The sequence below is a fragment of the Epinephelus fuscoguttatus genome, linkage group LG2, assembly GCF_011397635.1.
Source record: "Epinephelus fuscoguttatus linkage group LG2, E.fuscoguttatus.final_Chr_v1".
In the NCBI taxonomy this organism is placed as follows: Eukaryota; Metazoa; Chordata; class Actinopteri; order Perciformes; family Serranidae; genus Epinephelus; species Epinephelus fuscoguttatus.
In genome coordinates, this window is record NC_064753.1 from 10,847,037 (window position 1) to 10,874,637 (window position 27,601).

Genomic DNA, 27,601 nt, shown 5'->3' on the forward strand with positions numbered 1-27,601 from the left:
AGCTCCTATATGGAGCTGAGTGGACAGCACCAACCTGTCCTCATCAAGCTGACTGACTGAAATTTACTAAACAAGAATAGTTTTTATTTTGACTCAATGGGAAGAAAACAAAAGGGGTTTTTTTTGGTTTGTTTTCTTTTGCACTGATTCACTGATTTTATTTTACTTCCCACCATAGTGAGTAAGGAGAACCTGCCTACATTGTAACAGGCAAGCTCAAAGACAAGGAGGGTACCTTCATCAGTCAGACACAGTTAAAAAGTTCAAAACACATATGGGCTATAGCAGGATATTTGTGTAATTTAAACAGCTGTCTAAGCAGATTAACCTTCATTTAACGTGACAAAAATAGACTTGAGTCAATGTGGATTTATACAATTAATAAAATGGAAGTGTATCTATTTCGTGAAATGAATGTGTTGACAGACGTCTAAAAATGCTTTCAGTGTGGACTGGATGTAAATGTCACTACTGAGTTATTTTGTCACGAGTCGTTAGTCACTCATTATTCTTGTGAGTCATTTGTCACTTGTTATTCATGTGAGTTGTTATTCATATCAGTCGACTTCTGTGACCTACATCAACCACAACCTTTTCCTAACACCAACCAGCTAGTTTTGTTGCCCAAACCTGCCCAACCCCCTACGTCAAGATACAACAAAGAGGCTTCTGCTGAGGTGTCAAAATATGACTCCCAGGTAAAAGTCTAGAGCCACACCCTCCCACCAACACCGGCTCTATTTGGATTTTCTCTCTTTATAGAATACAGTTACACATTTATACAGAAACTGCCACCGCCCAGTACATGTCATACCCCCAGTTAGTGCTCAATTATGCTCGTTAGATCAGAATACAGATACAGACAGAGAGAGTACTTTGCATTCATTTCTTCTGTATTCGTGCACATTTTTTTGAAACCTTACAGATATGGATGAAACATAGCAGTACGACCAATGATTTTGGAGGAAGTATAGCATATTTCAAGTGTGATACAATCGTATGAAATGGCGAAGAAATTTAAATGATGGCAGAACAGAACAAATCCATAATATAGTGAAAATAATTCTCTGTCCACACATTGGGATGTATATAATAGCTGCACAGACCACGGCAGTCTAAAACGTAGCCTCCATTTAAAGATAAAATGTCATGATGTTCTCCACCGTCGCCTCGGTAAACTTTGGACTCCGCCCTCTGATGCAATCTACTGGCTGTATTTATTTAATTCATTTTTATTTTTATTTCATATACTTTATAAGTATATGAAATAAATAATAATTAAATTTTTTCACTTGTCAATTACACACAGGTCCAAAATACACACACACATGCACAAACAGGACCTATACATGCACTAAGTGGAGAGATGTCAGAGTGCCCATGGACACGCACCCCAAGCAGTTCGGGAGGTTTGGTGCCTTGCTCAAGGGCACCTCGGCAGTGCCCAGGAGGTGAACTGGCACCTCTCCAGCCACCAGTCCACGCTCCGTATTTGGTCCAGACGGGGACTTGAACAGGTGACCCTCCGGTTCCCAACCCAAGTCCCTATGGACTGAGCTACTGCCGCCTTCTATCATAACGGATGCACGGACATGAGGGCAGTGACGTTTTTAACATTTGACACTGACATATCTATTTTCGTACATAAAGGAGTATTAATGAGCCTTAAGGGTGCCTCTGTGTGTCTCTGTCTGCCGCTGAAGGCCACTGACCAGGCATCGGTATGTTACAAGTTGGGAGTGAAACCAGGCTGGCTTAGTTTAGTGGCGTACCACCAAAGAAACAAAAAGATACTCTGCCCGAGCCAGCTAGCCATCCTGACTCTGTCCTGTCAGCTGCAGTGTGTGCACATAAACTGTTTATAACATTGTTTGTCCGTTCTGTCCCAGATGATCTCAGTTTTTTCAGACATTCACTATCCACTGGCCTAAAACTGGAGAGTCCGCTGTGCCAGCGAATAGAAATTCTAACACGACTGTAAATGTAATGCCTCCTGGAAAGCATGAGAACATTTCTCTGTCTGTGTGTGTGCATGCTTGATTTGTGCATGATGCTGCACAGCCTGTGCCACACCACCTGACTTCCTCTCAGTGTTACCAGTTGTCTTGTAACCATTCATTTTCACTCCATAATGGAAAACTATGCTAATGAATATGAATTGAAACATCTGCAAATTCATTCCTGCCTCATATTGTCCTTTTCTTTTTCCTTTTTTGTCTCCTGGCAGTGACAACATTTCCTCCAGCTCTTGGTTTACTGCCATGAAGCTCGGTCTGGTGTGCTAGGGGCTTCATATGCTGAGAAGGTCACGTCTCCTGATGATGGCTTTCATTGTCCTTCAGCGGCTCCTCTGACACTAATCTAGATGCATCAGTTTTAACTGCATTCCTCCATTGCAACATGCATCCGTGGAGATCAATCAATCCATCCTGTAATTTCATCAGAATCTCTCTCCTGCTCTTCCGCATCTAGCTTCCCCACCTCTTACACCCCCCCCCCCCCCCTCCCCTTCTCCTTGTCACCTTCCCAAAGCGTGAGACAGGCAATTCATCAACATTCCCATTGAGCATGGGTATTTAAAAAATGTTTTTAGAATGCATTGGCTGGGGTTCCACAACTGGTATGTGTTACAACAGTGGTCAATGGATTTATAATGACTGTGTGTAAAGTCGCGTCATAAATATCACTCCACCTCTCCCCGCTACATGATAGCTTATTCTGTTAGCCACGTGAATCCAATACATCAAACAGAAGGCATGTAACTGTTGAATACAGTATGACTTACAATAACATCTACATCACTTTTCCCTGGCAGACTTCCCTATAACAGAAAGTGGAATTAAAAGCCGTATTCGCTTGGCAGAGGTGTGCTTGTTTTTGTGCACACAAACTCTCACATCTCTGAAAAATATGCTGATATTTGTGTCCTCTTTGTTTCTCCACTCTTTCAACCCCCTCTTTCCTCTTTGTCATGTGAAGCACACACCAGCTCTTCTGCATGTTTACCAATGACAAATGGAGGACTCCGGTCTTCAGGGGCAAGACGAAGAATCAGGTGCACTAAGGCTGCGGGCCTATAGGCTCCAGCGGCTTTAAGCCCTGGGGCCACCGGCAAAGGAGAGCTGTGATAAGTCTGGGCTGAAGAATGAATATGTTCACATGGGACGAGAGCAGTGGGGAGACAATTGGCTGCGTTATTTTCTCCAGCCTGCTGTTGCATCACAATACACATTCCCACCGCACGCTTCATGAAAATGGATTTAGCTATGGAAGAGGACATTTCAAGTCTCTAGGCCTAGTGGAGGGGGGGGAATTTTCCAGTGTCCAGTGCACCTGTATGGCTAATTTCAGGTGAAACTGAAGAGTGTGTCAGTCTGTAAATAATAACACAAAACGATAGGGATGGAAGAATAGAAAAGTAAAAAACATTTAAAAAAAAATCTGACTCCACAGTATCTCATTTTAACCAACTTTATGATATTTTAGGAATTTTGTTTTTAATCTTTACATTTTCTGTACTGTTTTTTGGAAACCTACCAATGCTTTGGATTCTAGAGCCTTTAATAAGCGGGTTTCTTTGTTACTTGTCAGGTAGTGCTTTTTAAAATTTCAATAGCTCTCTTCTGAAGAATAACAGTAGAATTTGTACTTGTTTTATGTTTTTTTTTCCATGCTTTCATATAGTGGGTAATGTTTGGCACAAGGAAACAATATATATGATGAAGCTAGATATAAGATGTCCTTAATTTTATACAGCAATGTGAAAGATTTTGTCTTGTGCTCTGATATCATTTATGTGTGCCACTCCTCAGAAGTTTGTGACATGCTTACCAAAGATGGTGAATATATTCATGTTTAAATTCAGTATCTGTTTTAAATTCTCCCACCAGAACAAACAAAAGTATTTCAATCCTTTGGTACATATCTCAGTAATGTACAAAATAAGTGATAATGGGCGCAACGACAGTTGAGGTAGGATGAAGGAGAGGTCATCCCTCTAAACTACCATCCCTCTCCATCCAGGTCCAGACCCAGACACTGTTGGAAAGAGGAGATTCTTAGCTTTGATATCAAATATTACCAAATGTCAAATTAACCAAAATATGTCACATTGCATAATGACCCTCACCAAATGGTGATGATTTTGACAAAAAGGCCGTCAAAGTTGGTAGTATTGTTGCCACAAAGATACATGAGAGAGCCCAATGGCCCTGGAGCACTGCTGTACTCCAGGGGCTGTCCTGTCCCAGAGTGAAAAATACACAGAGAAGCTGGAGAACGCTTTCATTTTGTCGCTCACAAAATAACAAAGATAAGCATACCCAAAAACATGGTGTAAGAAGACAAGAAAATATGTTGGAAGAACCGTGGTCTATTTGACAAACAAAGTTAGAATACACAGTTAGCGATGAACTGCACGACATTATTTACAACTTGGGTTAGGGTTATTTTTTTTAGGAAAAACATCTCCTGTCAAACTAAAGGAATATAAACAATCAAGGAATGGATATTCAGATTTTAGGACTGCCTCAAAGGTAGGAAGTCACCACTTCTTCTCCTCTCTCTTGTTTACCATGCTCATAAATCTCAATGACCCCTCCATTATTGACCGATCAAACAAAATGGGGGCGCTAGAGAGCTAATTTCTTATCTAGGCCTAACCGCCACATCGATTTTTACTAAACTTGGTAGATATGTAGAACAGGACGCCTCAAGGTGACTGGAGAAATTTAACTCTAATTGGCAACTGGGTGGCGCTATAACAACAGAAAAATGCTTAAAAATGGCTAAAATGCGACCGATCGCTGTGGCTCCCCCTGTGGCCGAATGTTTGGGGTTTTTTTCTCTTTAATTTTTGGTATGACTAAGTCATGGTATGGTATGCTGTACATAATCACGGAAACTGTCAGTGTGTCATTCTGTCAGTCAGTCATTCTGTCTGTCCCATGTTTTTCTACTCACTGACGTGGTCAGTCTATGTGAAACTGCACATAGGCATTGAGGATTCGCATAGGTCGAAAGTGACAAAGCTACCAATGGGTATGGACTAGTTTACAGTTATTTTTAGATGCACGATGCTAAGGTGATTAGAATTAGCTCAAGCTGGCCAACAGCGACCCTGTGATTTTGAAGAGCCAAGGCTTTGTTTATTTGAAATCAGATAAAAACCCTGCTTTCCTGGACTCTGCCTTGTAACTATAATATTAAGCCTTTCATTCTTAATTTCAGGGAGACATAGAAGAAAGAAGGGAGAGTGGCGCTGATAAGGACCAGAGAGCCATTGACAAGCGTTCACTGCAAGTGTGTCATTATGCCTTTCAAGTTTCAAAATTGTATTTGTTGTCTGAAATTAGTGATAGGAGTTTCATACGCTGAAAGCCAAGAGTTGGTTTAAAATCAGACAAAACCTCAAAATGACCCAAAGTCAAGACGGTAACAGAATTCCATGTTTGTCTTGAAGTGGGTTGAAGAACAAAACAAGCGTGGGAGGTAGGGTCAATGATATGAAACAGGTCCATTACCTCTGTTAAAAACTGACGAATTACCTACTGCCTAACGACAACCTTGAACAACCTTCAACCACACTAATGCCATGTCTTTCTTATCTTTTCAGACGTAAGCCATGGGCAGTGGATATTCCTCCTAACTATATCAAATCCCTTCAGTGAGGTAGTTCCAGGTAGTTTACCTGCTAATTTAGTGGCATAGACACATTGTCGTTAGAGGTGACAAAATATCATGAACACCTCACAAAATAGAAGGGACATGTTAGCTTTAATGCCAATTAGCAGCCTTTTCAGCTATAAAAGAGGTTGAGCAATCAGTGCTTTGATATTGGTCTTTTCAAAGCACCTTGAGGCAGTGCACACAGCTCTTAGGAGGGCAAATGATCTGTGTCTATATTATAGTCACATCAGTTAAGAATATTTTCCCCAGTAATGATGGATAATGTCGGGGGAGTAGGTTCTGACTTTCGAGTGGCGGTTGCATTCACATCTGTCTTGAACTGCCACAAATTAGACAGCAGCATCATTTGTGAAATAAATTACACAAAATTATACTTATCTTAAATGAGGTATACACATATACTCAAGGACAGGAGCAAATAAAATCTACCTACATGTTTTCCTTGGACTGTCCTCAGCAACATTTATTTGTAAAATGATGAGAATAATTGCACCATTTCATTTAATGTTGTTCATTTTCTTGTAGAGCATTGCTGTGAATACACTCATACTTGGCTATGGAAACCATCAGCATTTAAAGAACTGTTTTGTCCTTGGACAGGTTTTTGTACAAATTGATCAGTGGTTGAGAGATTGTAAAAAAGAGTTCATGCTCTGTTATGAATCTGCTCGCACTCAGCCCATTTCCAGGCACAAATGGCTGTTTGTGCACTAACCAGATTTCTTCCCACTGCTACAATACATTAACTTTGATTCTGTGTGTCCAAACTTTTCAAACACACAAGGTCACTTGTGGTTTCCCACCCCCCTCGTTTCTACCTCCATTTGTTTCTCACACTATTTTCCACTGCAGTCATGTCTCCAGCACAATTCCTAAGCTTAATTGCTTGTCTGCACAGATAGTTACATGGTGATTTAGAGAAGGTAGCTCTCGGCTGATTACACAATAGTAAGAGATCGGTAGGGTAGAATAGAGAGAATTAGAATGTGAGGATCTAATTTTCTTTCACACCTGTGGACACTGAGAAACATTACAGAATAGTCTTGAATGTGTTGATGTTATTGGATAAAACTCACCCGAAAAGAGCATGTCTAAAGTGGCAGCGCAGTGGATATTCATCCTGGGACCAGAGAACATCAAGTCCTGTTCAGCAGAGTTTATATTTTTTAGCTACGCTACAGGCTTGGCACTGGGGATGGGAATTGGTCTGACAGTTAATCCACCATTTTTTTTAAGACTGGAGAACCTCATTGACAATGGATTGATTTGATTGGAATGGATGGATTGCCATGGAATTTTGTACAGCCATTCATGGTCCCCAGAGGATACATCCCAATCACATTGGTGAGCCTCTGACCTTTCATCTAGCACCACCAGCAGATTAACATCTGTGGTTTTCAACAAGTTTCTTGACAACAATTAGAAGGAACTGACAAATTTTAATTTGTCCCGTAATTTGGTTTAGGATTAAATACCTGCAAAACAAATGACCCTCACTGACAAACACTATACCTACTAAACATTAGCATATTATCATCCCAACATTTAACATTTAGGTCAAAGCACAATGCCTAATTATGTCTAAGTACAAACTCAGAGACCTCTAGGAAGGCTGTAGACTCTTAGTCTTGTTTTTTTTTTTTTTTTAATTAGATAATGTTGGGTAATAATGAGCTCAAATGAGTACTACTTGGAAAAATACAAAGAGCTATTTGAGTGCAAGTGCAAAATTGGTGGTGGCACAAATCCAGAGTCAATGCCATGTTTAAACGCAAGTGAGTTTTACTGCACTAATTTTGTGACTCTAAATTAAGCCATTTTTATGCTGTGTTGTGCTGTGTAGTGACACAGCCTAAGCTGTGTTAATGCAGAATACGTGGTGCCAAAACATAACTATACAGAATTTTTTTGAGACTTAAGCAGAGACACATTCTGTAGTGGTTTACATTAATAGGTTATTTGTACCATGCATCAACAACTACCTGCACAATATGCAGTATTTGATTGAATCCCTGTAGCCGTCAGACAGCAACAAGATATACAACAAATACACATCACACTGGTAAGTGATTCCAAGTTACAGTGCAAATTATTAAAGGAGTAAGCACCCTGACCTCCATAAAACGTATCGAGACTTTTTCTTCAGTCGAGTCCGAACACAATTTTTTCCGGAAAATCAAAATGATATTTTCTGTAATGTAAATTGTATTATTATGAGCAGCTTTCCATTTACACAATCATCCAATCATCCAACAGCTTAAGCAGGCAATTGCTTTCATGGCAGAGGCACACTCAGAGACAGTGGTGTGGTGAAAAATGTATATATTGAAAAATAATTGAGGACAAAAGGTGAGAGCAAAGGCTAGCAAGGATCTTTCTTGATCAGAATATCACACGTGTGGGGCAGAAGCAGTGGTTGAGTGGGACTCCATCCCATCTTTTTCTGAAGTTTTTTTTTTTAGCAGTAACACACAATTAGCTCGAAGAAAAGACAGCCATGGGCATAAGCGGTAAAGGAACAATCCTGTATTTGCTAGGCTGAAGGGGACCAGAAAAGAAACTTCTATTTTTAGCATTTCAGTTAATTCCAGCAGCTCTTGTCATGGCTGCCACTGAGATTCTTCTAGGTGAGTTCTTTTAGTCAGGAACCCTCCTAATCAAAAAGACTTTCCTGCACACCCTGGTTCTTCTTTCAGCCAGTGGCTTGATTAGCTAATCTCCACAGTGGGGTTTCTCCCAGGTCTGCGGCATTTTTACAAAGAAACACTGGTCGTCCCACGCTCCGCCCAGGGGCCTCCCATTTCCTTACTATCCACAGATCCACACTTCATAGGTGCTGCTCTTGTGGTATTATCGGGCCATAGTAACTGAATATGACTGAAAATGACTATGCAAATATGACCTGATGCAGCCTTTTACTTGACTCAACTAAAACACAGGTAACAGAAATGAATAGAGGCAGTTCCGGGGTTAATATGTAAATATATGGTTGCTAGGATGATTGAGTTGTTTTTTAAAGGCATAATTTGTGCATTGGGCATTGTTCAATAATATATGTATAGAGAGTAGCACTGCAAGTGACCTGTATTCTGCAGTGTAATAATAATTGACAGGAATTGTATTCATGTCTAGTTTGGAAAAGAGGCCAAGACCCAGTCTCCTAACCTGTTTAGCAGCAGTGTTTGCTGTCTGTGCAGAGTGTGTGTGTGTGTGTGTGTGTGTGTGTGTGTGTGTGTGTGTGTGTGTGTGTACCTGTGTGGCATGCCTAGCAACAGTTTGATGGGATCCTGGTCTACCATGAAGTGTGTCAGGTGGTGGCTGGTTCAGTTAGCAAATTATGGATTGCAATGCATGGATGATACACATCACAGGAGATGACTTCTGGGTCCTCAAAAATGTTCAGTGCATACATTATTGCTAACTTCAATGCCTCATGAGACAATAATTAATGAAAGACGCACTTGAAATACCACTTCTAAGAACCCAAACCTTTTCATAGATACCAACCTTTGGCCTAATGCCACTGTGGCCACACTTGGAAAAAAACAGGCTGGAAATCAGGATATGGTGGTGATCACCACAGATGGACGGGCTGTCATTATGTGTTAACACCCTTCTCAATCACTAGAAAATTGATCCAGTGTGTTTGCAGTTCCATTGACATCGCAGCTAACAAAGACTGTCCTCACAGAGAACCAGCTGCATTTGTTGTTTGTTCACACACCTAAAAAAAAAAGTCTTTATGCTTTTCACATGACCTCTTGCAGGCATTAAAGTAATTACTGTCTTTTGCAAATACTCTAGTTTTCTTGCTAATACTCAGGCCTCGTTGGACCCATCCATGTGAGACAGCTCCCTTATGAAGGAGTTGGTGATGTTGAAAAGTCAATATCACTTAATCAGTTTTGTTCCCATTACAAACACCATTCACCAAAGCTGGGTATTCCCCCAGCCGTGGTAGAGAGGAGAGCAGTGAAGGAGGATTACCTAAAAACATAGACTGTATAAAAATAAAAGACATAGCCACCATGACATCCTCTATTGGTTTGTGGACTCATGTTTTGGAGCCTCTAGTTCAGCATTTTGGCTGCTGCCATCTTGAATTTTTGAAGCCATAAATGTCCATATTTGGATGAAGGGGTGGAGCTATGAAGAAGCAGGGGGCCCTTTACTATGCTTAACTCTATGCCTTAATAGAACGTAAATGGGTGAGTTATAAAATGCTGGGAGTTATATAGCTGGGAATTTAGCTGTAGAGACCAAATAAGTTTTTTGTACCAGGCTGTATACATTTTTGTTTTTGCTGTAAAGTTGGGCAGTTTAACAGGGCGGTCTATAGCAACTGACTTGCTTTAGGAGCCAGCCTCAAGTGGCCATTGGTGGAACCTCAGTTTGTGGCACCTCCACGTTGCCTTCATTTTTCAGCCCTGCAGGTTGCCGCTTGGATAAAACACACTGACCCATTCAGATACCACTGCTGATACCAGCGTGAGCCTTGTAACTTCGTCTTCTTTATGGTGTCCAAGTAACAAAGGCAAAAGTAGCTTAACATTTAATTTGTCTTATTTTGACATGACAAGTCATGGCTGAAATTCTGTAATGCTATCAGTAAGCATTGGTCGCTTTTAACCAAGCAACTTTTTCAAAACCACAAACCTCAGCTTGCCTAAACTCAGCCAAACCATAACCATAGATAAATCAGGAAACATTGATATTGATCTTTTAGGGGGTTTTTTGTCTACAACTCACAGGGAAATGCAACATCTCCCCTCAACCCTGGCTTTATATCAGAAAACTGCTTCACTAGTTTATCTAAGCACCAATTATTACGCTGTCTTCACTACTGTAAATAATTAGGGCAACACATATTAGTTAGTGATGACTAATTTAATTTAAGACCAGGCCATAACATTAAGATCACATAAGGTTACATTACTGGTATCATTGTAACCATCTGTTAGGGACTTTTGACACATCAGTTCATCAGCCTGTATAGCAGATATGACTACTTATATATTCTGTATCTACTTGATGACAGTTTAGCCCACCAGTGCTGATATTTTAGCAGGTGTTGTGGCATCTCCTGTGGCATTGTTTGCTAAGGAGGTCACTGAAGTATAAAAAGTTGAAACTGTTTCTTTGGTCACATGCATCAGTCTTTTTTCACTGAAATTATTCATCAACAAAATAACTATTGGGTTTTGATGAATGGTACCTTTTGGGGATTTTGGGATGAATTGATGATCAAATCTCCCAAGGGCTCTGCGGCACACTCTGAGCAGGTAATCGCTTCTTTTCAGACAGCTCAAGGTACACCCAGGTGGCAAGGATGGGTTCCATTTTTTAAACTTCCACATAGGGAAAATGAAGACATTCACGCTGTCAGGCTGCTCCATTACAATCCTTCACTCTGCCGACCTTAACCCTCTCTTAATTAGCGCTCTGGTTCTCCTTTGTGGACCGCACAAGGATCTTTGGGTTGTGCTAGAAAACAGGGCTTTGTTATGGTGAGCGTGCACACAGTCAGTGGAGGACTCATCAATCCATGTTGAAACAAGACTTGGAGACTATCCAGGTCCTGCAGAGTGCAATTGCATATGACACAAGGACACACTCACTCTAAAAGACCTGCAATGTTTAAACCAGCTATTAGTGACGGACTGCCTTTGTATTTATGGGCCTTTTCTCCTGGCCAAACACTGACAACATGCCTTGTTTGTACCAGAAAATACTGAAGTAATTATAAATGTATGACAAAAAACCTTTTCAGTTATCTCAATCTTTAACAGTGAAGGTCAGAATTAGACAATAAGCAACAAAGAGAAGTATTTGTTTTGAGCAGTGCTAGTGCTGTCCCCACAAACCCATTGCATAAATTTAGACAAAGGCTACTCTTAGTTTGTTTAATGAATGTCAGCTTGTATTTGATAACATTCAAAAAGTACAAAAGACATGACCATAGAGGGCAAATCATTTATCCTTCATTTTACGCTTAACACATATGGCATATTTCTAGGTGCTTTCAGCAAATCGATGAGCCTGATTCATGTTTGGGCCCTTTATTTCTATGAATACAGGATTTGTATTGGTTAAGTACAGGGTTGCCACACATTTTCATGGACAAAATTTCAAAACTTCCATTACTCTTTAAGGACCTATAATACATTGTCCATGACGATTTACAACCTATTGCATGAATAGAACTGTGTGGTACATTTTACTCCAAACATTTATTATATGATTGTGGTATATGCTCCTTTTCCTTGACCCATTGCTAGTGTTATTCAGACATATTAGAGTCAAAGTCTATTCAGACTAATCCCAGCTGACTGGCATGTATGGATAGAGAGAGACCGTATTTCAGGAGAAAATCAAGAAACATATCTGATGGTAAACAAAATGCCATGCATTGATGCATATTAGAGGTATGTTAACAGTTACAAAAATAAATTTTACCACAATGTTACATTATGTGAAAGCTTATTTACAGAAGATTACTATGACAGTTATTGTATTACACACAACAAAATTCCATGACCTTTACAGAATTTTATAGGATTTTACGGATTCCATGACTGATAAATGATATTGTAGAATTCCATGACTTTTACAAGTTTTCTTTGAATGTGGGAACCCCGTACGGAATCACATTCTCATAAACTGAAAAGTAGACATTAAAATAGATATAGATCCAAGCTATTGGTGTCTGGGCTCAACATTAACGCTTGCAAAACTCTGTGTTCAGACAAGTGGAATGAATGCCTTATGCAGATGTCCAACAGGGCAAGTGAAAAGCAAATGTGATGTCTGATTTGAATATAATGTTTTCTGAAAATAAACTGCATACTAATGCTAAAACAGAGCTTCCCATCTGAGCTGGGTGCATGTCTCACCACCAAGTGTTGAACAGGAGTGATGAGAAAAATCTGACATGGTGGACATTATATAGCTTAATTCTGGAGTTGACAATGTCATATACAACATAACGTTACTAACAATAAATATCCCTGAAATACTGCATGTTGGACCTATTAATTTTATGCCCAAAGGTCAATGTTAGCTGTTGTGCTGTTCCAATGAGGGCTCCGGTCACTCGCATCACTTTCAGAAGCTTTGTAATCCAGCCTCACACTGCAGTGTCATTTTGGAGACTTTGCAAGACAAATCAATAATAATAATAAATCCAACACTGAATGTCTTTTGTGATTATTAATTTTTCCGTGTTGAAAATAGTTAAAGTTGAGGCTGTGTTTCTGAATGTGTGTTTGATGTTTAACTTAAAATCATCCTAGCAATTTAATTGTTACCTGTTAACTGTATGTTTTGTATGTTAACAAATTAAAATAATTGTCCACATCATTTATCAATGCAAGGTATTACAATATATTATTAGTTGTGTGTTATTAAAAAATATAGATAAAATTTGAATCCCTACATGCAGTTATGGCTACAGCTACCAGGGGTGTTCAGTGAGCCCTCTGAACCAACGCAAACTGTGCCTTTGTGGAAAAATTGACGTATTTCCCCTTTTAAGATGATGTTGTCCTCAAGGTTTGGTCAGACCATAGAATATATACAAAGATGGATGACATAACAGCTCCCGGAAAATAAAGCCAAAACATCTCGATCGCCCCCCAATGGCTTGGTGCAATATAGGTCATAAACCCTGCCTCCTCCATGTTGGGGGACGTGGGCCAAACTTACACATCAAAGTACATGTCAAATAAACTTTATGTATGGGCAGGGACTTGATACCACAGAGATCACTACTGTGTGGACTCCAAATTAGGTCACCTAAACAAGATTGGAGCCGCCCTATCTGGGATATTTTGTGTACATTTCTGTACAGTGGGAGCAAGTTGACACGTTTTGTCCATCTTTGTATAAAATCACTGGTTCAGACAGAGAGTTTAGCAAACATTTGCCTTGTGTCATTCGCACAAATCTGATCACTTGACCAAACAGCCGATGTACCAACTGTACAGACATTAGCTGGAGGCTAGCTAGAAACAGACACACCAACCATGTGTGTGGTAGTGTAGCGTTCTTGTCTGCGAATGCGAACACCGTGAGCTCCGACTAAACTCACCATATCTTCTGGCTCTTTCTGTAATTTCCCTCTGGTCTTTCCTTTTTTTCTCTCATTACGAAGAGACCACAGGGTACGTGTCTTTCCATTGACTTTGTATGCAATCACACCTCATCATAAATTAGCTTCACCTTTAGTCTGAACACATAGATTTATTTCAGGTGATTCATGTAAATTATCTGTCTGGGGGCTGATTGATCTCAGCTATTTTACAGATAAAAGTCTGCACTGTAATAGTTCTGTGCCAACAGTTGAGATGGCTGGTAGGGGCACAACCCACGCAGCTCATTATTTTCAGTTAGCCCCACCCGGCTATCACTAAGGGTCAGACTGCCGGCACATGCTGCCTTGAAAGCAGAGGCCATAGTGAAAGATTGCCTGTTTCCATTTGCTTGTGCACATATGCTTCAATGTCTGAGATCTAAGATAGAAAACAGACATGTATGCATCTGGATCTAGATCAAAATACACGCTATGACAATTGTGGGACATCTGCTAGATTTGTTTTGGTCATGCAGTAGCTCATAAGAACATAGCAAAATGCTGCAAACATAATAAAACCCTTTAAAAAAAGCCTGGATCTACACCTGGATATGGATCCACACCAAGAACAAATCACCTGTTCCTTTATTGGCCCGTGGCCTAACTTTCCACCAAATTCAATTAAAATCTGTTAAGTAGTGTTTGACTATCTAACAAACAAACAGACAAAAAAAAACAAAAAACAAATTGAACCGACGACACAGCCTCCCTTGCGGAGGTAATTACGCAAATAAACAGAGGCATGATCCATTTCAAAGGGACTCGTATACAATGATGCATTTCAGACATCACAGTAATTCTTACCCAGCCTTCTGCTCACTACTTTAACTAACCACATTTGTAACATTATAACACAAATCCCTCCTCTGTCTCTCCTTTTCTCTCTCCCTCCCACACCTCTGTCTCTCTGCCACTCTTCCTTCTTTTTCTCTCAGTGGAGACAATTAAAGTGCGACAGGTCTTCATTTAACAAGTGCTGTTTCACCTCGTAAGGATGAACACATGGCATTCTAATTACTAGCGGACAACACCAGGGCTTCCTCGCTGTTTTACTGGTTCTCCAATGCAGCCCTAATGTACCTGACAGAGAAGGCACACCAGACCTGAAATTACAGGGATTAATGTTTCCAAGACTAAACACTTCAAATGGGTTCTCTGATGTGAGTGCCATGCAGGGGAGCAGGCAGAAAATCCACTTACAGCATCATTGCTTTGGCATTATTCACTCTTGAAAGCGCAGCACGTTTCAGCAAGCTTCGTTGATGAATGTGCGCTCCTTGCCAGGGAAACTTTAATTTGGAGTGTTTAGTGTTAGCTACACAATAATTGTCAGGATAAGGGAAAGGAAGAGAGGAGGCCCAAAGGACGAGGCCTTGTAGTTGAAGCTAAGAAGAAATGTTAAATGGTTTCTTTGATCTACCTACATGGCGTCTTGTTGAACCAACTGAATGCTTAGTGTAATAAAAAATTTAGATAGCACAATGTTAGGTGTTAGGGAACTTTTTTTTTTAGAGAATTGGCCCTTTAAAACACTAATACCAGCCAAGGTGAAGCTTGCTTTTTATAACAGTTTACAAAACACACAATAAGAAATATAAAAAACTGTCAGAGCAGCACTTGGTCCAGGTACATCTGGGAAAGAAAACCAAATCCAACAATACTTTCATTCCAAGAAGAGGTGAAACCTTGGTATGGGTCACAAAATAAAGCTAAAAAGAGTGTCGGCTGACTTGTTGAGCAGCACATTCAAGCAGTGACAAAGTGTGAGTGTTCAAACAACAAGCTGGCAGCAGAAAGGTGTAGGAGAAAATCAAATGTTGGCATTTGTAAAAAATCTGGTTCAGCACATTTAAGGCGACTTTAATCCATATTTTTATATTAACGAATATGTCACGTTAATCATGTCTAGTTAATAATTATACTGTGTGTGAAAGGTGTCATTCGTAATACCAAACTAACTGATAATTATCACCTATCAACTCTGTAGGTCCCCTCAGTTTAACAGAGTGTGCCAGCATCAGAATTTATTGTATTGTTTTTCTGGCCCACAAATGCAATACTCTGGTTCACTCTTAGAGCTCTCATTTGTGCTGTTTCCTGTCGCAGTAGGCAGATATTTTAGGCGTAAAAACTGATGAATTTGGTGTACGCTACCAAGCACGAAGAAAAAGACAAAGTTAGAAACTAGTTGGTCAACACAGTGGCGTTAGTGGAGACCAAAACAGAGTGAAAGTTTGACTTACATTTACTTGTTGGCCAGAAGCACAACTCAAAATGTGCACTAATGCTGCAAATAAGCACACGTTAGCATCAAGGCCACTTTATCAGCTTAAAAGATGATACTATGCTAATGCTGTATTTAGCTTGTGTATGCTCCCCCCAATAAATGAATTTACACAGGTTTAAAATTACAACCTTTAATCTGATTACATCTAATTGAATGGAACCTGAACACAAACTGATGAGATAAGCCCATCTAACTCCCGTGTGGTTACATCTGGACAGCCTGAAGAAATTCTACTCACACACAACATTGGGAATTACAGACTATATATAACAATAGGTATTGCAAGTTGATTTTCACCTATATTTCACCTATTCACCTGTTGCTTTTTGTTTGAACAAATACTGTATGAAGCCTCAAGTTAGGAACATTCAAATACAGGGTTTACTAGACAGATGAAGATAATGTTGAGCCTAAATAAGATGTATACATTGACATTGGTGTAATGAACGCCACAGGGTTTTTTTTACGTAACATTTGTGAGAACTTTTTTATTTGTATGTACTTACTTCTTTATTTTGTTGCAACATGTTGAGCCTTGTCCTTGTTGAGTTCATCTTGGTTAGTTTATCCATCACAGTCTGTTCCAGGTCATTTGAGGTTTTCCTTTGAAGCACATGACAAAGGCATCCCAGTCACCTCTGCCTTATTCTCGTGATGATGTTCTAGCTTGTAGTGTCTCTATAGTATTCAAAGATTTTGTAGGGACAGAAGAAGCTAGGTAGACCTCTTAGACATCCTTTGTAGTGTGCCTAATCAATCTCAATCTTTTTCACTAAACATACTCTTCTCTATGTGAAGATGCTTATCGTCCATTACAGCAGTGTAAATCAGTTGCATTGATGGCTTAAAAGAGAGTAAATCAAGCCACTAATACACTGCACAAAAAGAATTACGGGAACACTTCATCGTCACAATATGACACCAAATCACTTAACACACCAATCTGTCTATTTAGGGAGCACAAGTGATTGTTAATCAGTTTCACCCGCATTGGTGGAAATGAAAGTAACAACAGGTGCATGGAGAGACAAGAGCAGACAACCCCCCAAAAAGAAATGGTTTTACATGCAGTGGCCACAGACAACTGTTCTCTCCTTATCCTTCCTGACTGATTCTTCTTTAGTTTGGTGTTCTGTAAGTGTCCTTGTCGCTGCTTGTAGCATGAGGCAGTACCTGCAGCCCAATCAGGTTGCACAGGTAGTCCAGCTCCTCCAGGATGGCACATCCATACATGCAGTCACAAGAAGGTTTGCTGTGTCTCCCAGCATGTAGGAGATACCAGGAGACTCGCTGTTACTCAAGGAGAGCTGGACAGGGCCGTGGAACGGCATCAACCCAGCAGCAGGACCGGTATCTGCTCCTTTGTGCAAGGAGGAACAGGAGGTGCCCTACAAAATGACCAATAGGTATACTGGTATGCATGTTTCTGACCAAACTGTCAGAAACAGACTCCATAAGTGTGGCTTAAGGGCCCAGCATCCTGTAGCGGGACCTGTGCTCACAGCCCAGCATTGTGCAGCTTGACTGACATTTGCCAGAGAACACCAGAATTGGCAGGTCCACCACTGGTGCCCCATTCTCTTTACAGATGAGAGCAGGTTCACACTGAGCACATATGACAGGCATAAAAGAGTCTCGAAACACTGTGATGAACGTCATGCTGCCTGTTACATCATCCAGCATGACTGGTCTGGCAGTATATCCTTGGAGGGTAGCATGGACCTCTATGTCATGGCCAACAGTATCCTGACTGCTGTTAGGTACCGGGATGAAATCTTTGGAGCGACTGTCAGACCTCACGGTGGTGCAGTGGGCCCTGGGTTCCTCCTGGTGCAGGACAATACCCGGCCTGATGTGGCCGGAGTGTGTAGGCAGTTCCTGGATGATGAAGGCATTGATGCCATTGACTGGCCCTCTCATTCCCCTGCCCTAAGTTCAACTGAACACTTATGGGACATTATGTAAGGGTGCATCCAATGCCGCCAAGTACTGCCACAGACTGTCAAGGTGCTCACTGATGCCCTGATCCAGGTCTGGGAGGAGATCCCCCAGGACACCATCCACCAACTCATCGGGAGCATGCCCTGACATTGTTGGGAGTGCATACAGACACATGGGGGCCATAAACACTACTAAGTCACGTTATGTGTTGCTGGGATGAAATTCATACAAGTTGGATCAGACTTTTATTTTAATTTTTTACTTTGATTTTTGGAGTAAATTTGAATCCAGCCCTCAATGGGTTGATGATTTTGGTTTCCATTGATCAGTGTTACGTCATTTTGTTCTCCACAGATTATACAATGTACATCAGTAAAGATTTTCAACTTGAATAACTTTGAGCAGTGCACAATTAAGTGATTCTTGGTGAAAGAAACACCTGCATGTGTGTGTGAGCATCTTTCTTATCTACAGCAGACTAAAGAATAATAGTATAATAGATTTACAAGATGGTGGTCTGTCTGTCCCTACAGGGGTAAAAAGTACCCTTCAGATACAATTTGTGCTGAGCGGCTGTGTATAATATACTGCAAACTAAATTAAATTATCCTACGTTGTTATCTGAAGTGGTTGCCCCATCACAAATATTAAAAACACAGAAATGGAAACTGATTTCAGTCTCCTATTAATGGACTACTGAATTGTCATACAATAAAGAAACATAACATGTCAGTGTTTTTTTTCCTCATCTTGAAAAAGATATGTTTACATCAGTCATGTTTGTAAACAGAAGTTATACAGCCCAATAGTTTTCAATTATGAACTTCTCATTTCTATTGGGAGGAAAACATGCAATTAATTATGTGATGTGACTACGACCGCATACCTTCCACATATTGAATTAGCATATTAATCATACTGAAATGTGTAATCAGTATTTAGTGTAAACAGACCAGACACAACTTCACAGCTGGTGGTTTGGATGGTTTTAAAGCGACATGGAGTCAAACACATGATTCCCCTCAGTTTCATCCAGGTGGAAGTAGGTCCTGTGGATCAGTGGTAGGCGAACAGAGGGCGGGGTGGAAGGCAGCTGCTTAGATCCATCTGGTGTGTTGGAGTCGGGCTGAAGTAGGATGGGGGGTAGAGGTGTCAAATCAGCCTTATCCATCTCCAACATGAGTCCACTGCTTATCCAACTTATTGCACTACTCTCATCTGTCATGTCATTCTGTTGTACCTTACCCTCTGTCTTAGTGCTGTAATTGTCTTCACACTCTAGCATCTTCATTGTCAGCTCCCTCTGCACATGTTTATACTTTCATCCCCGAAGGCTTGTTTATGTTGATTTAATAGTACTTTAAAAAGCATGCTTGGAGGAGTTGGGGGAGTAAACACAAATTTGATGCAGTCTGTCATGCAGCTTATAAAGCCCATCAGTGTCCTCCTTGTGCACATCATAGAGAATTCACTTCCTCTGAGCCATCTTTTTGACCCCCCTTAGCTCTATTCTCCAGTCTTTTCCCAGTCCCAGAGGTGACTGGTTGTTGCCTATCATTGATTATGAATGTATAAACCATGAAGCTGAGATATGTTAATCAAGCTAGGAAAGAGGTGGTTATATAGATGATGGTAGTGCTTTATGTTAGCACTCATACATGCGTGGGAAAGTTCACTTTGATAGTTCACCAGAAATCTATGGAGCGCATGATCCAGAAAATAGTTTGTGCTATTTATATTTGTTATCATAAATTATTTTTTTGTTAGAACCAGAGATGCTCCCAGGCAAGGAAGAGAGCAGCACTGATATTGAATGACAATAACTGCCATAGTTGTCTAGTAAAGAAAAAGCAAGAGTTGTGTCTACTCAAAACACAGCACACCTTGCTGCAGTGCAATTTGAAATCACTCTGAGTGATGAAAGTGTCTGCCTCATCCACAAAAGATTTGCCTCTGTGTGATAGTTAACTGAATAGTTTCAGGAATTTGTGAAATACGCTTATTCATTTTCTTGCTGAAATTTAAATGAGGAGATTGATCCCCTCTCATGTCTGCACTGAATATAAAAATAATGCCAGCAGACAGTTAGCTTAGGCTAGCATAAAGTTTGGAAGTAGGGAGAAACAGTTAGCCTGGCTTTTTCCAAAAGTAAAAACTGGGCCAGTGACTTCCTGGAGTCTGTGCTGGTTGCCAGCAACCTCACGATGAGGTTGCTGGCAATCCTCCATGACCCTCTACCACTGTGCCGGAACATTTTCTTTGTTTCAAGTGATCATTTTAACCCAAGTAAATTAAATGTCTCTAACCCTAAGTGCTTTCTCTATCTAAACCTAACCAGACCGTAGCCACAGTGATGTCATACTATAAAACAGTGAGACAAGAATATTTTGAGGCAGCTTGTGAGAGTCTTGAAAATCTAGGTTTACTTTCTAGCCAGGATTGCTAGAAAGTATCAACAGAACAAGAGTGTTTTACCTAGTCCTACCCTATGGTGCTGTAATTGGCTAGCACTAACCTTAACCATGACTTCTTTGCCCGAACCCTAGTGGCTCCCAACCTTGAGATGCTTATCACTGCACATAGTTACAGCACAGTAGGGTGGGACTATACAAAGCAATCTTGTTCAGTGGATACATTCTAGTATTGGTATATCTTTGTAAAATCAAACATTGTCATCTTTATTTTTAGATTTTTCTTTGGACTAAACAAAAAGATATAATGTCTTAATTACTGAGCTTTAGAGGTGCCAGTGGGTTTAGAGCCAGATATAGTGTACCACCTGCTGGCACTATCTTCATATTAAGTGTACAGCCATGAGGATGGAATCAGGCCTTTCATATATCTTGAAAAGCAAACTATTCATTTAAATGTTGGTACAAATAGTGAGTGTCTTTGATTCTGAGGGAACTATGCCCAGTTTTGATGTGCATCAAAAAATGACCAAGATTTATACACATAACAAAACATAAACATGCACAGAAGTTCTAAAATTGAATTGTATTTAATAAAAAATCAGAGCAAAAAAAGATTTAACATATGAACATATGAGTGTATTTATTTATTTGTATTTATTGGTTCTTCTAAATCAAGTAAATCCCTTTTAATCTGCAGAGCACCTGCTGGCTTCTTATTCTGAGTGACTGAGAATGGACCTGTGGGCCTATTTATGTTAACTAGTCTATACCCATTGAGTGCACAGTTGCCCATGTACATGTTTGGAAAAAGTAGCTTTGTCACCTTCTGCCTATGCCAATCCTCAATACCTATGTGCAGTTTCACACAGATTGACCACCTCAGTGAGTAGAAAACGTGGTACAGACAGAATGACTGACTGACAGAATGACACACTGACAGTTTCCGTGATTATGTACAGCATACCATACCATGACTTAGTCATACCAAAAATTAAAAGAAAAAAACCCCAACATTCGGCCACAGGGGGAGCCACAGCGATCGGTCGCATTTTAGCCATTTTTAAGCATTTTTCTGTTGTTATAGCGCCACCCAGTTGCCAATTAGAGTTAAATTTCTCCAGTCACCTTGAGGCGTCCTGTTCTACATATCTACCAAGTTTAGTAAAAATCAATATGGCGGTTAGGCCTAGATAAGAAATTAGCTCTCTAGTGCCCCCATTTTGTTTGATGGGGTCAATAATGGAGGGGTCCCCTCAGATTATGTGTGGTCATATGCCTACAAAGTTGCGTGGTGATCGGTGAAACCCTTGAGATATTATACACCTTTATGTGATGAGCTACGCCCTCCGCAATATTCATTGCCTTATAGAAGCTCAGTTTTAGTAAGTTTTCCAACTTTTGCCAAGAGGGAACTTTAGATATTGGTCCCTAGTTTATGTTCACCAAGTTTCATGCAGATCGGTCAAACTTCCTAGAAAGAGATTGATTTTAAGTGTTTTTCAAAAAATTCAAAATGGCGGAAAATCTATATAACCGGAAGTTATGGGTTCTTGAGGCAAATTTATTCCTCATGAGGAGAGGCATCTCTGTGCAAAGTTTCATGTCTCTACGACATACGGGGCATGAGATATGCCCATTCAAAGTTTGCAATTGCAATCGGTTGCTATAGCGCCCCCCTTTGGCCAATTGATGTAATATTGCTTGATTCGCATCCTCCCATGACCCTCTACCACTGTGCCAAATTTCACATGGATTGACCAAGTCAGTGAGGAGAAAAATGTGGAACAGACACACAGACAGAGTTTTCGTCATTAGTAAGATATAGTAAGATATGATAAATTTCAAAAATTGTTAAAGTCAACATACAAGTTACATTGGGGTTGGGGGGCTCAGGGTGCCATGATAAAAGATTTCTTTTGAGTGGGTGCTGTGGTCTAAAATATTTTGAGAACTGCTAGACGTCACATCACATTTTTGATATTTGAACATTTTATTCTTGAAATTACCAACATACACAATCAAAAAATTAACACTGCAAAGTACATCAGCTAATAGAAGTCTCTGCATCACTTCTGATGTTGAGAGGTGAAATTTAGGTATTGTCCCCATTGTAGCTGACATACACTGAGAAATGGGATGGTGAAGGACGGGAAACAGTGGTTGAAACCACAACAGTGTAGGGCCAAGACCAAACACAAGGATAATTTTGTCAATCTCCTGGGTTTGACGGAGATACAGCACGCCTCAGGTTACTCATTTTACTGCTTGCAAGAATTGTCAGTACCCCTGCTGCAGCAGTCAACAGTCTGGGGACACAGTGCTGTCCTATTAACGCCAAAAAAAGACCTTGTCTCTGGGTCCATATCCATCTCTCTTCTCAAATTTCACTTTTGAGTGTAAACAAAGTGGTATAGTACTGAGAGAAGCATCTCACACTTGTATGTTAATATTGCTCCTTTTCTATTATTTACTCATAGTGGGTGTGAGTATTAAATCCTGAAGAAACAGCGGAGCCAGAATAATGTTTGTGAACCTCATACTCTTTGAACTGACAGAAATTACAAATAAAACACATAAAGAGCTCATCTGACAACAAGTAAAACTCTGCTGTGATGAGGCTCTGAAATGTAAGCTGCTGTCTTGACATTAAACATGTTTTTTAGAAAATATTTTTTCCATGCACTTTCTGTTCCTTAGGCACAGATGTAAGATCAGTAGATGTACATCAGTAGGAGTAGGAGATCAGCGGGGTTACACATCATTATCACGTTTTTTGGGGTTTTTTAGGTGGTCAGTTGCCAACATCAGTTTTTCTCTAGTTCCACTTTCTGTCACTATTAAGACTGAGCTGAGAATGACAAACTCAAGTATTTGTGAACATGTCTGAAGTCAATCAAAGGAAAAAACAAGCTACCAAACAGCTTTGGAAATACAGACTCTGTAGTCAGGAAAAACTTGTAAGACAAAAAGTTGTAAGACAAAGGATGTTGTCAAAAGTATAACAAGGACATGGCAGTTTTTACATTCCTATACAAAGGAAAGTCTGATGCTAAGCCCAACAACTGCAGCACTATGACTCCAAGCCTATATTCACACAATGGTCATATGCTGTTGCAAAGTCATTTATGCCCTAGCACCTCTACTCAATGTCAACATTAAATAATACACATATATCTAATCAATGAGGATGAGGAGGTTGAAGTAGGCCATGACCTAGCATAATCCTTATATTGTGGATATGGCGAAGTGCAATCCCTAAGTGGGTTGCTCCTTCACTTAAATCCCTGCCAAATTCTATTTCTGCTTGAGTACAAAAGTGACCCTGTACAGTTTTGTGGATGATTGAGTGTCATCCACACTTGCAGTTTCATCACTCCATTGCCACAGGACTTTAATTCTTTGATAATGATGCCTGGAGATGTGACTGATTCAAGAACACTTGAAGGAATAGTTCGACATTAGGTGTTGGACGATAAGATCAAAACCACTTTTATGTCTTTCCTTTAAATATGAAGCTATACAGCCAGGACACGCTTAGCTTAACATAAAGACTGGGGCAGGCTCTGTCCAAAGGTCACACAGAATCTGTACTGCAGCTGCTCTTGTTTAATCGAGAAGCTCCCAAACTTTTTACGCCACTCACCCACTTCTACATTCTGGCAAAACTGAAAGAAAAAAAAGACAGAAAAAAGAAAAAACCTTTTATGGATTTTCCTTTTGCCATAGAAGCATGCAAGAAAAACAAGTTTTTCTTCTTCACAAACTCAAGGTAAATGATCAGTTTGCAGGTTTTATTCCCTTAAAGTCATAATAAAAGCATCAAGTTTACCAGACTGTTCTCATGCTGTTAGTACGTTTTCTAGTGAAAAATAATGTGCAAGAATTTGTATACTGAGTAATCATGAGTCAGTAATTTGTGTATAACCCACATATTTGTAAAGGCTGTGTATCCATGAGCAATGTGCTAAAGAAGGAAGCACTTCTGTAAGGAGACACATTGCGGTGGTGGATTGGTCACAAAACACTGGACTTTCCCCAGGAGACCAGTGTTCGGAACATTGTGAACTTTAAGGTACGTCATCACTATGTTTCTTTTCCTAAACCTAACTTTACTTCCCTAAAGCCTACGTAACTTTATATTGAGTACATAATGTAATTTGTAGGGCACTTTTTGTAAAATATCATGCCAACTGTTGTATGAGTATACATGGAGTTTAATCATGCAAAATAATTAGAACATGTGTTAACCCTTTCTGCTTCAGCTTCTAGACTGTGGTCGGGAAGCACACATGAAAGAGAGAGGGAAGCTGGGGCTAAAGTGCATTTCAGATAAACATTTATGTAATTATTTTATTTAAAAATCCCACTTGAAAAAAATAACACCATTACACCACTGCTACTTCTTCCCCATTAAAAGGCAGCTCAAGCACATTTTAGGAATACCTTGTTAAATCCAGGGGGCTTATCATCATTAAGAAGTTGCTATGCAACCAGTGGAGATGACATGAAGTCATTGCCCCCCAGCCTGGAAACAGCCGTGTGCCTAATATAAAACTAAAAGACTTTGTCAGTGTTAGCTAAGCTAAACTCCTGCTAAAGCCTTATGTTTAGCAGTCATGACAGTGGTATCGCACCCCTCATCCAAGTCTCAGCAAGAAACCAAATACACATATTTCCCAAAGCCTCAAACTATTGCTTTAACCATGGATCCGTTCTTCTCAAGTGTCTCAGTGACACAGCAGTGACATCATGGCAAGCTTGCCTGGGTAGCACGGTAGACTTTTGTGTCTTGCACTTGTATTGTCAATGTATATTTGTGTATGCATGTATGTTTAAGTGCACTCGATAGGAGCTTCTAACCCTCAGAGAGAGCCTGATTGATGTCTTGGGATATCTCATTCCAACAATACCCGAGGAAATACTGGCAACTAACAGCACACCTGGCCCCACGACTGCCTGAAGGCAAACATCGGGCAGGAGAAGGCAACGAGGAGGGGCTGTCTCCGAAGCATCCGTACCTACAACCGCTCCTGGCACTACATGATACAAGCATAGCAGGCCTCATATCCAAATACAATGAGCATAGTTATAGTAAGCAGGCAGCAAGCAGTTACTGAGTTCCACAACAACAACCTTCTGCTCAGCACATCCAAAATCCAGGAACTCACCACTGATTTCAGGCACAGCTCCCCACCCAAATCTCTTGTACACACAGACTCATTTAAATTTCTTGGCATACATTTAAGTAATACATTCAAATGAAGTATTAACTGAGATGATTTCAACAAAAGAGCCAAGCTTAGACTATTCTTCCTCAGGCCTTGTCCACACGTATACATATATATATATATATATATATATATGTATACCCCATCCAGAGTGAAGATTTCAGAAATCCATTTTTAGTGTTGATGTGTAGAAAGAGAAAATGAGTTCTTGGTTTGAGAGTGTGTGTTGTTACCTCCCTTGTGAGGTGTCACAAATGAAACGACATCTTGTGCAATGGCTACATGGCAAACATAGCGCTGGCTTTAACTTTGCAAACAGGACTATTTACATGTCTACACATAAATGTACACTTACTCTTTCACTATATTGAGGTTCAGTGTCATCAGAATGCACAACGGAGTTCACTGCTCTAGTAATAGCTTTATTTTCAGGCTTCTGATTGGCCAACATTTTCTTCTTCTTTGCTTGCCTTTAGGGTTATGGTTATATCGCAACCTGTTGGTCTTAATTGGCACTTTAATTGTGTATTGCATTTTTATTTGGACTGATAATTTTTCATAACAGTGCTTGTGTGGATGGGATTTTTTCTTGAGGTCGTAGGAAATTCTGTTTCCAAGAATACCAGTGTCTGTCTAGCTACGTAGACTTCAAACAACCAGAAAATTCAAAGGAAACCACAGTATCCTTCTAGTTTTATACAGTAATCTTTATAAGTTTCCTCACTGTGTCCAGCGTTGACAGTCAGAAAAAAGCTGCAGCACACTGTCAACAGATCCTCCCAAATCATCGTCTTTCCACCCACATCAATTGAATCAGTGTGCCACAAACACATCACTTAGAAGGGTAGGTAAAATTATAACTGACCCATCCCACCCTGCTCATAATCTGTTTTAGCCTTTGCCCCCTGGGAGGTGATATAGATTCTTGTCCACCAAAACAAACTGGTTGAAGAACAGTTTTTTTTTTCCACTAGCAAGAAGGACTGAATTTTGCCTCCTATTTTCTAATCCTTGCACCTTGCATTTTGATACATTAGCATTCATTAATGTTATTATTTGCACCTGTGCATTTCATAACTGTGATAGAATCAGAATGTTCCTGTGAAAAAGGCCTATGGGGATGTGCCAATGATTTTCTATACAAGTTTACCCCCTTACTCTGCTACTATCCCAGGCTAACCATAAGGCAATGATGCAGTTTCACCCCCAGCTACAATCTGTTGATAATAAAGTGTTGAAACTAAATGCTGACCAAGAAATGCCACAAGTTTAAGTAAATGTGGGAGTGTGTTTATGTATGTGTGTGGGTGAGGTTTGCATTTCTGGCTTTGGGGCAGCAGTTTTATCTTGTAGAAAAACATTTTAACACATTTTGTTTTTGACAATCATACGTACGAGCCAAATCATCACATCTCAGCCTTCCCTCTCTCCCTCCCTCCCTCCTTCTCCTCCTCCACGCTCTCCTCCCATCTTCCAGACTATGCACCTCAGCCAAGGTTATCTCTTCCATCGATTCTTATCATCAGCTTTTCAATTGATCTATTACCCCTGCACCCCACCTACTTAATGCTAGCTTGATTAATTATTGTCCCCCACAGGGCTGGGAGTGGGGAGGCTGCCAGAGAGAATTCTCCAGATTAAGATGAATTTTCATTGTCTTTGTTCCCCGGAGTGTCAGAGCACACCAACTTGTGTTGAAACACGCTGAATTTAGAGGACCTAAAGTGGGTTGGGTCCCCCTCTACTGATACCAGATGTGCACTCAGGGCTGTATACCCTACATACTGTACATATGGTATGGGCTACAGCAATTGCTTGTTTATTTTTTTTTTCACTGACTTTAATTCTCAGTAGCATCCAGTATTATTTAGTAGCATCAGATAATTTGTAAAATGGAAATCAAATTCCCAAA